Below are 12,292 nucleotides of genomic sequence, written 5' to 3' on the forward strand. Positions count from 1 at the left end.
CCCCGCAACGGGAGAGGCCGCAGCAGAGGGAGGCCCGCATACCACAAAAAAAAAAAAAAAAAAAAAAAAAAAAAAAGGTACAAACTATTACGTATAAAATAAGCTACAAGGATATATTGTACAACACAGTACAAATGGAGTATATAAATGGAGTATAACCTTTAAAAATTGTGAATCAAAATATTGTACACCTGTAACATATAATATTTTACGTCAACTATACTTCGATTTTTAAAGAAAAAATTTTAAAGAAGAGGGAAAAAATCACTGCTATATCCTCAGCACCTAAGTCAGGGCTTTGTGCAAAGTAAGAGCTCAATAATTATTTGTGGATAGAACAAGTGAATAGAGACTTTTAGGGCAAATAGTTTCATTGAAATGAAGTACTGATTTCTGAATGCTGACCCTTACATTACATCAGTAACTTTTGTATACTTCCAGGACACATGCACATACTTGGAAAGCCATGTTACAGCGTTCTCTACAAGTCTATTTTAAAAAATGATTGTGTAAGGACTATGTAATAGGATAAAATATATTAATAAGAAATAATTCTACTATGAAGATCATTTTATCCTCATTGTATAATTGCTCTGTATTTCTTGAGGCAGACTCCCAAGTAAAGTCAGGATATACCTTGAGTCTCATTGAACATCAAGTGCTTCAAAAACACAGTTTGTGTGAGCTGGTAAAATACAAGAAATAAGAGAGAGGATTAAAGGAAAATAGTGTCCCACCCTATTCCATTTCTAACTTTGGCTACAGTTCGGTCAATATCATCGCTGATAGTCAAGCATCATTTGTGTAAGAAGTAGTATAACAATACAATTCCAATTTTTTTTTCAGAAAAGAAATTAACAGTGGGACTTGTGGTTAAATAATTTATTACTTCTACTCCCTCCTAAAATCCAACAAAATAACAATAAAAGGATGGATTTTTAAAAAATACCCAAGGACCAAAAACTCTGTGACTGCAAAACAAATGGATAAATAGTAACTGACTTGGCAGAGAGAGGGGAGCCCAGAGTTAAGTCAGCAGAGGAAAAGGTACAGGAGCAGCTAATTGATACTGCAGAACCCCAAAAAAGTTCAGGAATTAAAGACACTAGGTAGGCAGCTCTCGAGGTGGGGATTCAAGTGAGGCAGAATACAGAATGATAGATTGAATATCTGTATAAACTTGTACGTGTCTTTATACAAAGTATGTCCCAAATCATACACACACACATTCACACAACCCCCCCTTGTTCAGCATGCAGCTATCTCTGTAACATGTAGGTTACAGGCAAGTGATAATATGTGTAACCAGAGTCTCAGAAGGCCAAGTGAGAGATAAAAATCCATTTTTCTAAAGAAGATATACAAATGGCCCTCAGGTACACAAAAAGGTGCTCAACATCACTAATCATCAGGGAAATGCAAATCAAAACCACAATGAGATATCACCTCACACCTGCTAGAATGGCTATTCTCAAAAAGACAGTGGAAAAGTGCTGGTAGGATGTAGAGAAAAGGTACCCTTGTACACTGTTGTGTACACTGTTGTGTAGGAATGTGAATTGGTGCAGCCACTATGGAAAACAGTATGGAGGTTCCTCAAAAAAAGTAAAAGTTAGAATGGCTATGTGATCCAGCTATTCTACTTCTATTGATAGATATATATCCAGAGGAAATGAAATCACTATCTTGAAGAGATATCTATACTCCCATGTTCATTGCAGTATTATTTACAATAGCCAAGACATGGAAACAACCTGTCTGCCAATAGATAAATAAAAAAAGAAACTGTGGTGTATACAGATAGAGAAAGACAAACGGTATGATCTCACTTACATGTGGAATCTAAGAAGCTGAATTCATAGAAACAAAGAATAGACTGGTGGTTGCCAGTGGTGGGGAGTGGCAGAAATGCGTGAAGGTGGTTAAAGAGTACAAACTTCCAGTTATAAGATGAATAAGTTTGAGAATATAATTATAGCATGATGATTATGGTTAACGATACTGTGTTGTATGTTCGAACATTGCTAACAGAATAAATCCTAATAGTTCTCACAAAAACAACAACAACAAAAGGTAACTATGTGAGGTGATGAATGTGTTAATCATGTGGTAATCATGTTGCAATATGACAGATGTGTATCAATATACTGTATATCAAATCACCACTTTGTACACCTTAAACTTAAGCAATGTTATATGTCAATTGTACTCAGTAAACCTGGGGAGGGGGGGATTTGGGAAGAACACGTGTTTTGCTTTTGTTTTTGTTTTGAGAATTAAACAGAAGCAGTATTTGCAGGGAAAATGGCTGAGATTTTCTAAAACTGATGAAAAACATTAACCCACAAATTCAAGAAGTACAATAACCCCCAAGCAGAACATGTGAAAAGAAAGCCTCCCCTAGGCACATCATAGTAAAACTGCTAAAAAAAATCTTAAAAGTAGTCAAAGGAAAAAATTTGTATTACTTTCTAAGGAGCAACGATAAAACTGAGACCTGCCTTCTCCACAGAAATATTAGAAGACAGAAGACAATGAAATGACATCTTAAAATCTTGAAAGACAATCATTGCCAACCTACAATATTATATAGTTAGTGAATACACACTTCAGAAACCAAGATGAAATAAATACTTTTCCAACAAACAAAAGCCCTGAGAACATATCACCAGCATACCTGAATTAGAAGAAATACTAAAGGAAATTCTTTAGGCAGAAGGAAGATGAGTCTAGAAGCAAAGAAATAAAGAAAGGAATGAAGACTGCCAGGAAAGGTAAGATTGAAGTAAATATAAAAACAAAGAATTTGACTATGCAAAACAATGATTGTAGTGTTTTTGCGTGATTTCACATACATGTAAAATACTTGCACAACATGAAAACAATCATTCAAAAGGCAAGAAGAAGAGAAATTGCATTAAAGTTTTCAAATTTTCAAACAATATCAGGTAACTGGTAAAAGTAAATGGACAGCCCAGTGTCACCAGCTACTAGAGGAAGACACCTAATATGAAAGGCAGACGACGGGTAACAAACAAACAAAGAGAAACTGTCTTAAAAGAAACAGAGACTACACAGATCTATACTTAGAAAGATAAGACAGTGTATCCATGAAACAAGAAAAGAAGTGAAAAAGAAACATTTAGAAAACACAATATAAAGTGCTTTTGAAAATTAAAATGACGGCAGAAATTAAAATTTCAACAAAAGGATTTGAAGATAAAATTAAGTAAATCTTTCTAAATAAAGGTAGAATAAAAGTAAAAACATATGAAATATAGGAGAGAAAAGATGAGAAAAGATTAGGATTAGTCCAAAAGATCCAACATCAGAATAATAAGATTTTTAGAAAAAAAAATAGAAGAGATAAAACAAAAGGAAGGAAATTATTTTTTTTTTAATTTTTCAAGAAAATTTCCTCAAATTGAAAGGCAGGAGTTTCCAGATTAAAAGTAGTAACAAAAGAATTGGAAGAAAACTCATTATAAGGCACATCAATAAAATTCAGATCAGCAGGAGCAAAGAAAAGATTAAATAATTTCCATAAAGATTTTTTTTTAAGTTCAGATTCAAAGGATCAAGAATCAATATGACATCAGATTTTTCAATAGCAACACTAGAAGCTCCAAAATTAGGGCCAGTTCTTTCAAATATTCTGTAGAAATCTGACTTCCGTCTTAGACATCTAAACCTGACCAAACAAGAAAACATTTGTGATAACAAAACAAAATTATGAGCAGACATGTAAGTTTCCAAAGGATGTTCTCAACTAAAATACAGGAGAAAACCATGAAAGAAGACATGAGATCCAGGAAGCAGGGGATCCATCACAGAAGCAAGGTAAAGAGAACCTTCCCAAGGGCAGGAAAGGGGAGTTACAGGATGGCAGTTGTGCACTGAGCCTTGTAAGTACACAGTCGAGATCAGAACAGAAGAAAGTGGCCCCAGAATGATGTGCTGTCAGCTCTCCACCTCCCCGCAAAAAAGGGCATAGATAGATTACCAAATATTTTCATATGTTTTCGAGATGAAATTTACACTTCTGGCAGACAGTTTGAGAATGAGTTACTAATCATTTTTGCTAAATTACATAGAAACCTAAGGAAAGATAAAAGAAGGGAAGAGAGAAAGAGTGAGACAGAGAAAGCCAATTACTAACTCCAGGAAAACCCAAGCTTGTAAAATATAGAAAATGTTACCATACCTTGCCATACTTCACAGCGGTGAATAATATTTCTATCATACCAATAGTGTAATTGGTGACTACTGATGTAATCAAAATGATCATGCAACAATAAGAGAGAATGAAGAGGGGCTGTGGGAGGTGGTTTTAAAGCACTAAATTCTTACCTTCCATAGTAAGAAGCCAGTAAATATAACCTAAAACTGAAAAAAAATAAAGGAATAAGATTGCACACAAGTTATTTAGAAATATAGCAGTAAACAGCAGAAGAAACAGCTTAAAGTTGAAAGAGGTTGCCTCTGGAGACTAGAAATCAAAGAAGGAAGGGGTGGAGCAGGAGATAGCTGTTTTTCATTATGAGATTTGTAAAACAATTGACTCTTTAAACAACATACATGTAGAGCTTTGATAAAATAATATTAAATTTTAAAAGAGAGGGTGACATGAAGCTTTGTGAGCCCCAAAATAAAACTAGAGTGAGTCATTGGTCTGACACTAAACTTGAAATGCTTGGATTCTAAAGCTAAAACCTTGATTTTCTATTCCCCATTCTTCTTAGGGGATGGATTAATTTATAGTGGGGGAAAAAAAAAAAACCTCTGTGAACTACTAATTACTAGCAATTAAAGTCCCTTTTCCTTATGTCCAGTTGCAAATCATTGTTGCCTAACAACTAGGACTGCCAAGCTCATTCTAAGGAGGTGTATAGCTTTATAATGTACCTTATAAAAGCCAAGGTGAAAATCTACACTTCTTGTAGATTGTTGTTCCAGTGTGACTAAACAAAAGGAATGAATAGCAACGTGACTCTGGAAAGCTGCGTGTGTACCAGGTGCAAGGACAGATCACACTTCATGTTAGTGAATACACCAAGGATTTCATTGCTAAACGACTTCACTCTGTTGAAAAGAATTACTGCCACCAGAGGACCTTTATTAGCAGAAGCAACTATGAATGAATGAAAATGCAACATAAAGAAACACAGGCATTTCCAAAAAGCACTGGAAGATCAATGGCCCTTTTAGATTTATCCAAAGAACAGCTCCTCCTCCCCACTTCAGATCCAGCCGGCACTGGTAATGCTGCTTTATCACATCAGTTTTCCAGATAGATATTAACAAAGAAGGCTCTCCATTGTTGCTTCCTTGTGCCTATAAGCATTTTTAAGCTAATATTGAGCTTAGAATGACATCCGGTTAGCATGGCACTGCAGCCATAATTCTCACCTCTGGTTTGGGGGAAACTAAAGTATAATAATGGAATTCTACTGGGCATCCTCTAAATTCCCTCATTACCTACTTGTGTAAATACTGATTCTTGCCCGATGACAATAAATGGTGAAATTTACAATGGGGATTTCTTTGTCCCCCTGGTTAAGTGAGCCCACCAAATATTGGATTCTCTATCTCCAGTTAGTGAGTTCAGCCACATCTGATTTTACCAACTCCTAGCTGCCAACGACAGAATATGCCTCCCATTTTGAAACACATCTCCCACAGAGGGAATAAGAATGGCTATAGAACAAGCAGTTACACATCATGTGTTGTGAAAAGAAATCAATGTGATCTGGGTTTTGAGAAGTTCTCGCTGTGGAATGTTTCTGAAAATAATTATGCAGTCACAGCATCCAGTTAGCCATTTCTGAAAACTTGATTTCCATTGTGCTGGCCACTTTGGTATGCTTTCTAATTCTCAGATGGTTCCCATTCATACAACTCAAAAATGTAAGTGCTAATTGCCTTGTTCTGGACTCTCTTAGTAGGTGTAAACTTTCCATCTGAGGCATGAGGGCCTAGTCCCATGATTCTTGTTAATGTTAATAAATAAAGTGCTATAGTAAAATGTTGGCCAGGGTAAAATAACTCTCAAAACATATGGACTCAAGATGATCATCACACACAGGCAACAAAGAACTGAATCCAAGAACCTAAATGTTTAGTTTTCTTCCTAGCTCAGACTGGTTTCCTGCCTCATATATCTGCAAATAGGTGAAAAGAATGTATCCCTTGACCCTTCTATTCATCAGTTTCTAGTTGGGAAAATTGTGTTGCACTCTTCCTGTGTAGAGAGATATTGTCAAGGTGGGCATTTTTCACCCATCAACACCTGATGCAAGTAAGATATTTACTGGGCATGATCCATGGAGTTCAAATCTTTGGGGACAGACAGGATCTACACATGAAACAGTTAATTAACAATGATAAGGAGAGTTCCCTATATGACAAATAAATAAATGAAGCAAATAAAATAATGCTATAGGAATTGGGGGAGGGGAGGTACACTAGGCAGGGGTTATAGATGGGGAGGAAGTGACAGTAAGTTGAGATTTTAAGCAAGTTTGAGATTGAACAAAATGGAGAGGCAGCATAGTTCTGTAATTTTTAAGAGTATGCACTCTGGAGCAAACCGCCTGGCTTCAAATCCCAGCTCTGCCACTTAGTAGCCTTGAACAGGTTGCTTATCATTGCTGAGCTCTAATTTCTGCACTTGTAAAAGTGGGATTAAATAGTATCTGTCATATTAAGAGGGTGGTGAGACTAAATTTAGTTAAAACATGTAAAGGTCTTAGAACAATGTGTAGCACAGAGCAACTCCATAAATATAGTTGCTGTTATGATGATTATTATGATTATTATAAATGAGAGAAGAGTGGAGAAGACATTCCTGGCAAGGAAAATATCCCAACACATCAAACTAATAAATTATTAAATCACATTTAATCACATGATTATGCTGATAAGAAAAGCTCATGGCACACCAGCATCAGGAACTTTTTCCATTTGTCCCTGATACTAGTGAACTGGCAGTTTGGAAAGGTAAGTATTCATATGGTGAGATTTCACTTAAATTACAAATTACCCATAGCTGCATTGGAAATTTTCATTATTTGCCCAAAACATAAAGAGTGGAAGCATATGTCATTAATCTAAAAAGAGACGGTTCACATATTTGTTTAATGACTTCAGCTCAGTCAAACATGAAGACCCAGGTGCACTGGAAGCAGGCATTAGTACAACACTAAAAAACAAGAAAATGAGGTGCCAAACAGTCCACATGATTTAGAACCCATTCCTCCAGTCACTATGAATGCAAATGTCTCATTTACATAAAATCCACTCATATTGATGCTAATCGGGAGCAAAGGAGAGGCTATCACTTCTCTTATCTAGAATCAGAAACAAGAAATTAGAATTCAAATTATTCCCTTTGGAAATGATGATAGGATCTTTCAAATTGTTATGTTGATCAGCTTTAATATTTGGATATTAATACAAGAAAGTCATTGAATAAAGAGCACTTATTGAGTGTTAACCTGACCCAAAAATTGTCCTAAATGGTTTTTATGCATTTTTTCATATAAATTTTTACAATAATCCTAACAAGAAGGTTCCATTATTATCCCCTCTTTTACTGATAAAGAACTGAGCCTTAAAGAGAATGAGCAAATTGCCTAGTATCCTACAGTGTGTCTATCTGATTTTAAAGCCAGTGACGCCTACCTAATATTAATTAAGGGGTTCAATCTAGCTCCATGGGTTCCCACCTCCATCCCCTCCTGCCCACTTCCATTCCTAGAAACAAAGTATCCTAAGAGAGGCTCCTTTTCCTTTAAGTCAGGCAGAAAGTGATGCAAGGAAGACATATGGAAGGAATAAGAATGGAACAAGTGAAAAAGCCACTGAATTGTCCACCTGAGTACAAAGGAGAAAACCCAATACTCATATTGTCATGACATGCCATTATGCCAACAGTAGCAACACTCTAAGCCTAACTAGGAACTACATTGACTAAATGGTTTTCTTTAGCAAATATTGAAGACAATTTGAGAGATCTAATGCACGGAAATAAATTTTGTGTGTTTACAGCCAGATGCATCTGATAATCTCTCATGGTACCAGAGTTCTTAAAATGTTTTTTTTCAGGCAATCTGTAGGAGTAAGACACAGGAGCCAAGTGAATCAGCATAGAAACTTGCTGTTGATTCTTTGATTTTTGAAAGCAATATTTGTTTTCATCTTGAGAAGATTGTTTTGGAATCTTACATGGGCTTCTGTGCCATTCAGCTGGCAGCTGCTTCTCCCCAGTGCTTCTCCCAAACATCAGTGGGTCTCAGCTCCACCAAGGACTCCCACGCCCTTGGGCCTCTCCCTGGGTCCTTAGACCTGCACTACTGTGCAGGCTCCCACAAGTTATCCTTTTAATACTGCATCTCTTAATTCCAAGCACCACCCACATTACAAGATTCACGGGAAATTCACTTTACAAACAAGTTGTGGGTAATTGAAATCAAGACCAACATAAGGAAACAACTTTAGAACCTTTATTTAAATATGGTTATTTCCAGAATTCATGGGAAAAGTAAAAAAGCAAAGCAACAAAACACAAAAGTTAAACCCTTCTCAGATGAATCCCATGGAGACACATCCATATTAGTCCCTGTCTTTCTTTTTCTTCCCTCTTCTGAGATAGCTTCTTTCTTCAAACCTTTAAATCACAGATCTACACCCACCCTTTTAGGAGAAACCCACTGCCAGACCACAAGAGTTTCTTTTACTTTATGATCAAGCCATAAGGGACCTGAAGCAGTAAAGTCCCAAACCTACATTCAGCCACAACTAACACCATGATGGATAGTGAAGTGAAGTGAAGAAGTTTCAATCCTCCAGGTCTGCTGCCACCCAAACCCAGGTTACCCTCTCATGCTTCCTGGTTCTCCAGCAGAGAAGCACTGTATCAACACACACACAGCAATTCTCAGCAAACGTTATCAGAGAATTTTCAGAAAATTACAATATCAATCCATATTAAGGAAAATAAATATTTCCTTAAATACAACACACACTGACTTTATTCTCAGATTGTATGATTCCCCATGGACTCATCCTCATGCCCAGAGGCCAAATGCAAGAAAAGCAGTCTTTTCACCCACTAAGCCAGTTGCCCCTAATTACCATCTTCTGATGACACCAAGGTCTGGTCAACAGTTCAGAAAGATCCCTTTTCTTTCCCTCAAGCTTGACCAAATGCCTTGACATGGCATCTCTCATACTGATCTCCCTAAACAGAAGGATCACATGAGGATTCACCGCTGTCTTGTTTACAGGAACTGTTCTGTGGTCAAGAGCAATGTTCTACCATTTACTCTCAAATTTAAAAAAAGTTATTTAATACAAACAAATCAAATAAAATTTCTTTACATACTTTCCTTCTAAAATAGCAGCATTTGAAGAGAAAGCCCATGCACTGGTTCTATAGGTTTTGTACAATAGGTAATGGTGGTTGGTTCCATTGTTCTAGATAACACCTATTTAGTTCAATAATTTTGTGTGTGTGTTTATTAGACAGGACTGTGCTATCCATAGTAGGCCTTTCATGAGTTTCTCTATACTAGAGAAACCTGAGTCTTAAGAATGTCATACATACTCATTTTCTTTATAGTCCAGAGTCCCCTACTCCCTGATCTCTTTCCTCTCTTATATTTTTCTGACTTCTCTTATTCCCTTTCCCCATCTCTCTCCTCTTTCTGTGACTATATTCCCCCCAACACACACACAATATTTGAAAACTAAGAGTTGGAAACAAATCTGAAGCATCTCAATTACAATAAACTAAAATTGAGTACCCGTGCCTTCTGCAGGTCTTTGACAGTCAATGAATGTAAAGCAATGAACAAAGCATTGAGTTGGCTGTTGCTTATAGAGCCCTAAATTGATTTAATATCTGAGAAACATTTTCAAAAATCCCTGGATGAGAAGAATAATGAAAGCCTGCCAAAGAAACTAAAAAGGAGTTCCAGGACTTCCCTGGTGGTGCAGTGGTTAAGAATCCACCTGCCAATGCAGGGGACACGGGTTCAATCCCTGGTCTGGGAAGATCCCACATGCCGCGGAGCAACTAAGACCATGTGCCACAACTACTGAGCCCACACACCTGAGCCCACGTGCTTGTAACTACTGAGCCCACGTGCTGCAACTACTGAAGCCTGCATGCCTAGAGCCTGTGCTCTGCAACAGGATGAAGCCTCCACAATGAGAAGCCCACGCACTGCAATGAAGAGTAGCCCCAACTCGCCGCAACTAGAGAAAGCCTGTGTTCAGCAATGAACACACAAAGCAGCCAAAAAAAAAAAAGTAGTTCCATTATTAGGTGGTTCTTAACAGAAGTGCAGAGGGAATAATTTGAAAGATGTGCACAATCTCAGTGGTAACCTGGTAACCTGTCACGACAGAAATTATTTATGCAAACCAAGAGTCAGGAAACTAAGGGCCATGGACCAGACTCAAGCCACTGCCTATTTTTGTTAATAAGGTTTTATTGGAAAAGAGTCACACCCATTCAATTATATAATGTTCATGGCTTCTTTTGCTCTGCAGCGGCCAAGGTGAGTAGATGTGACAGAGATCCTGTGGTCCATAAAGCCTAAAATATTTACTATCTGGCTCTTTACAGAAAAACTAATGTAATATTTAGAAAATTTGTGTCTCATACATCAATTAATACAAACAGAAATAGATTGTATCTTATATTGTCCCTGTATTTGGAAATTGCCACTACTGTAGTGATTGTTATAACATATTGGGTCTACATCCTTCTCAGTAACTAAAAAGAGTGACGGGAGCCTGAACCAAGATGGCAGAGTAGAAGGATGTGCTTTCACTCCCTCTTGTGAGAACACTAGAATCACAACTAGCTGCTGGACAATCATCGACAGGAAGACACAGGAACTCACCAAAAAAGATACCCCACATCCAAAGACAAAGGAGAAGCCACAATGAGTTGGTAGCAGGGGCGCAATCACAGCAAAATCAAATCCCATAACTGCTGGGTGGGTGACTCACAGACTGGAGAACATTTATACCACAGAAGTCCACTCACTGGAGTGAAGGTTCTGAGCCCCACGTCAGGCTTCCCATCTGGGGGTCCAGCAACAGGAGGAGGAATTCCTAGAGAATCAGACTTTGAAGGCTAGTGGGATTTGATTGCAGGACTTTGACAGGACTGGGGGAAACAGAGATTCCACTCTTGGAGGGCACACACAAAGTAGTGTGTGCATCGGGACGAGGGGAAGGAGCAGTGAACCCAGGGGAGCCTGAACCAGACCTACACGCTAGTGTTGGAGGGTCTCCTGCAGAGGCGGGGGGGTGGCTGTGGCTCACCATGGGACAAGGACACTGGCAGCAGAAGTTCTGGAAAGTACTCCTTGGCATGAGCCCTCCCAGAGTCTGCCATTAGCCCCACCAAAGGGCCTGTAGGCTCCAGTGTTGGGTTGCCTCAGGCCAAACAACCAACAGGGAGGGAACCCAGCCCCACCCATCAGCAGTCAAGCAAATTAAAGTTTTACTGAGCTCTGCCCACCAGAGCAACACCCAGCTCTACCCACCACCGGTCCCTCCCATCAGGAAACCTGCACAAGTCTCTTAGATAGCCTCATCCACCAGAGAACAGACAGCAGAAGCAAGAAGAACTACAAATCCTGCAGCCTGTGGAATAAAAACCACATCCACAGAAAGATAAACAAGATGAAAAGGCAGAGGGCTATGTACCAGATGAAGGAACAACATAAAACCTCAGAAAAACAACTAAATGAAGTGGAGATACGCAACCTTCCAGAAAAAGAATTCAGAATAATGATAGTGCAGTTGATCCAGGACCTCGGAAAAAAAATGGAGGCAAAGATGGAGAAGATGTAAGAAATGTTTAACAAAGACTTAGAAGAATTAAAGAACAAACAAACAGGGCTTCCTTGGTGATACAGTGGTTGAGGTCCGCCTGCCGATGCAGGGGACACGGGTTCATGCCCCGGTCCGGGAAGATCCCACATGCTGCGGAGCGGCTAGGCCCGTGAGCCATGGCTGCTGAGGCTGTGCGTCCAGAGCCTGTGCTCTGCAACGGGAGAGGCCACAACAAGAAGAGGCCCACGTACCGCAAAAAAAAAAAAAAAAAAAAAAGAACAAACAGAGATGAACAATACAATGACTGAAATGAAAAAAACACTAGAAGGAATCAATAGCAGAATAACTGAGACAGAAGAATGGCTAACTGCCCTGGAAGACAGAATGGTGGAATTCATTGCTGAGGAACAGAATAAAGAAAAAAGAATGAAAAGAA

This window comes from Physeter macrocephalus, chromosome 2 (assembly GCF_002837175.3).
Source record: "Physeter macrocephalus isolate SW-GA chromosome 2, ASM283717v5, whole genome shotgun sequence".
Taxonomy (NCBI): Eukaryota; Metazoa; Chordata; class Mammalia; order Artiodactyla; family Physeteridae; genus Physeter; species Physeter macrocephalus.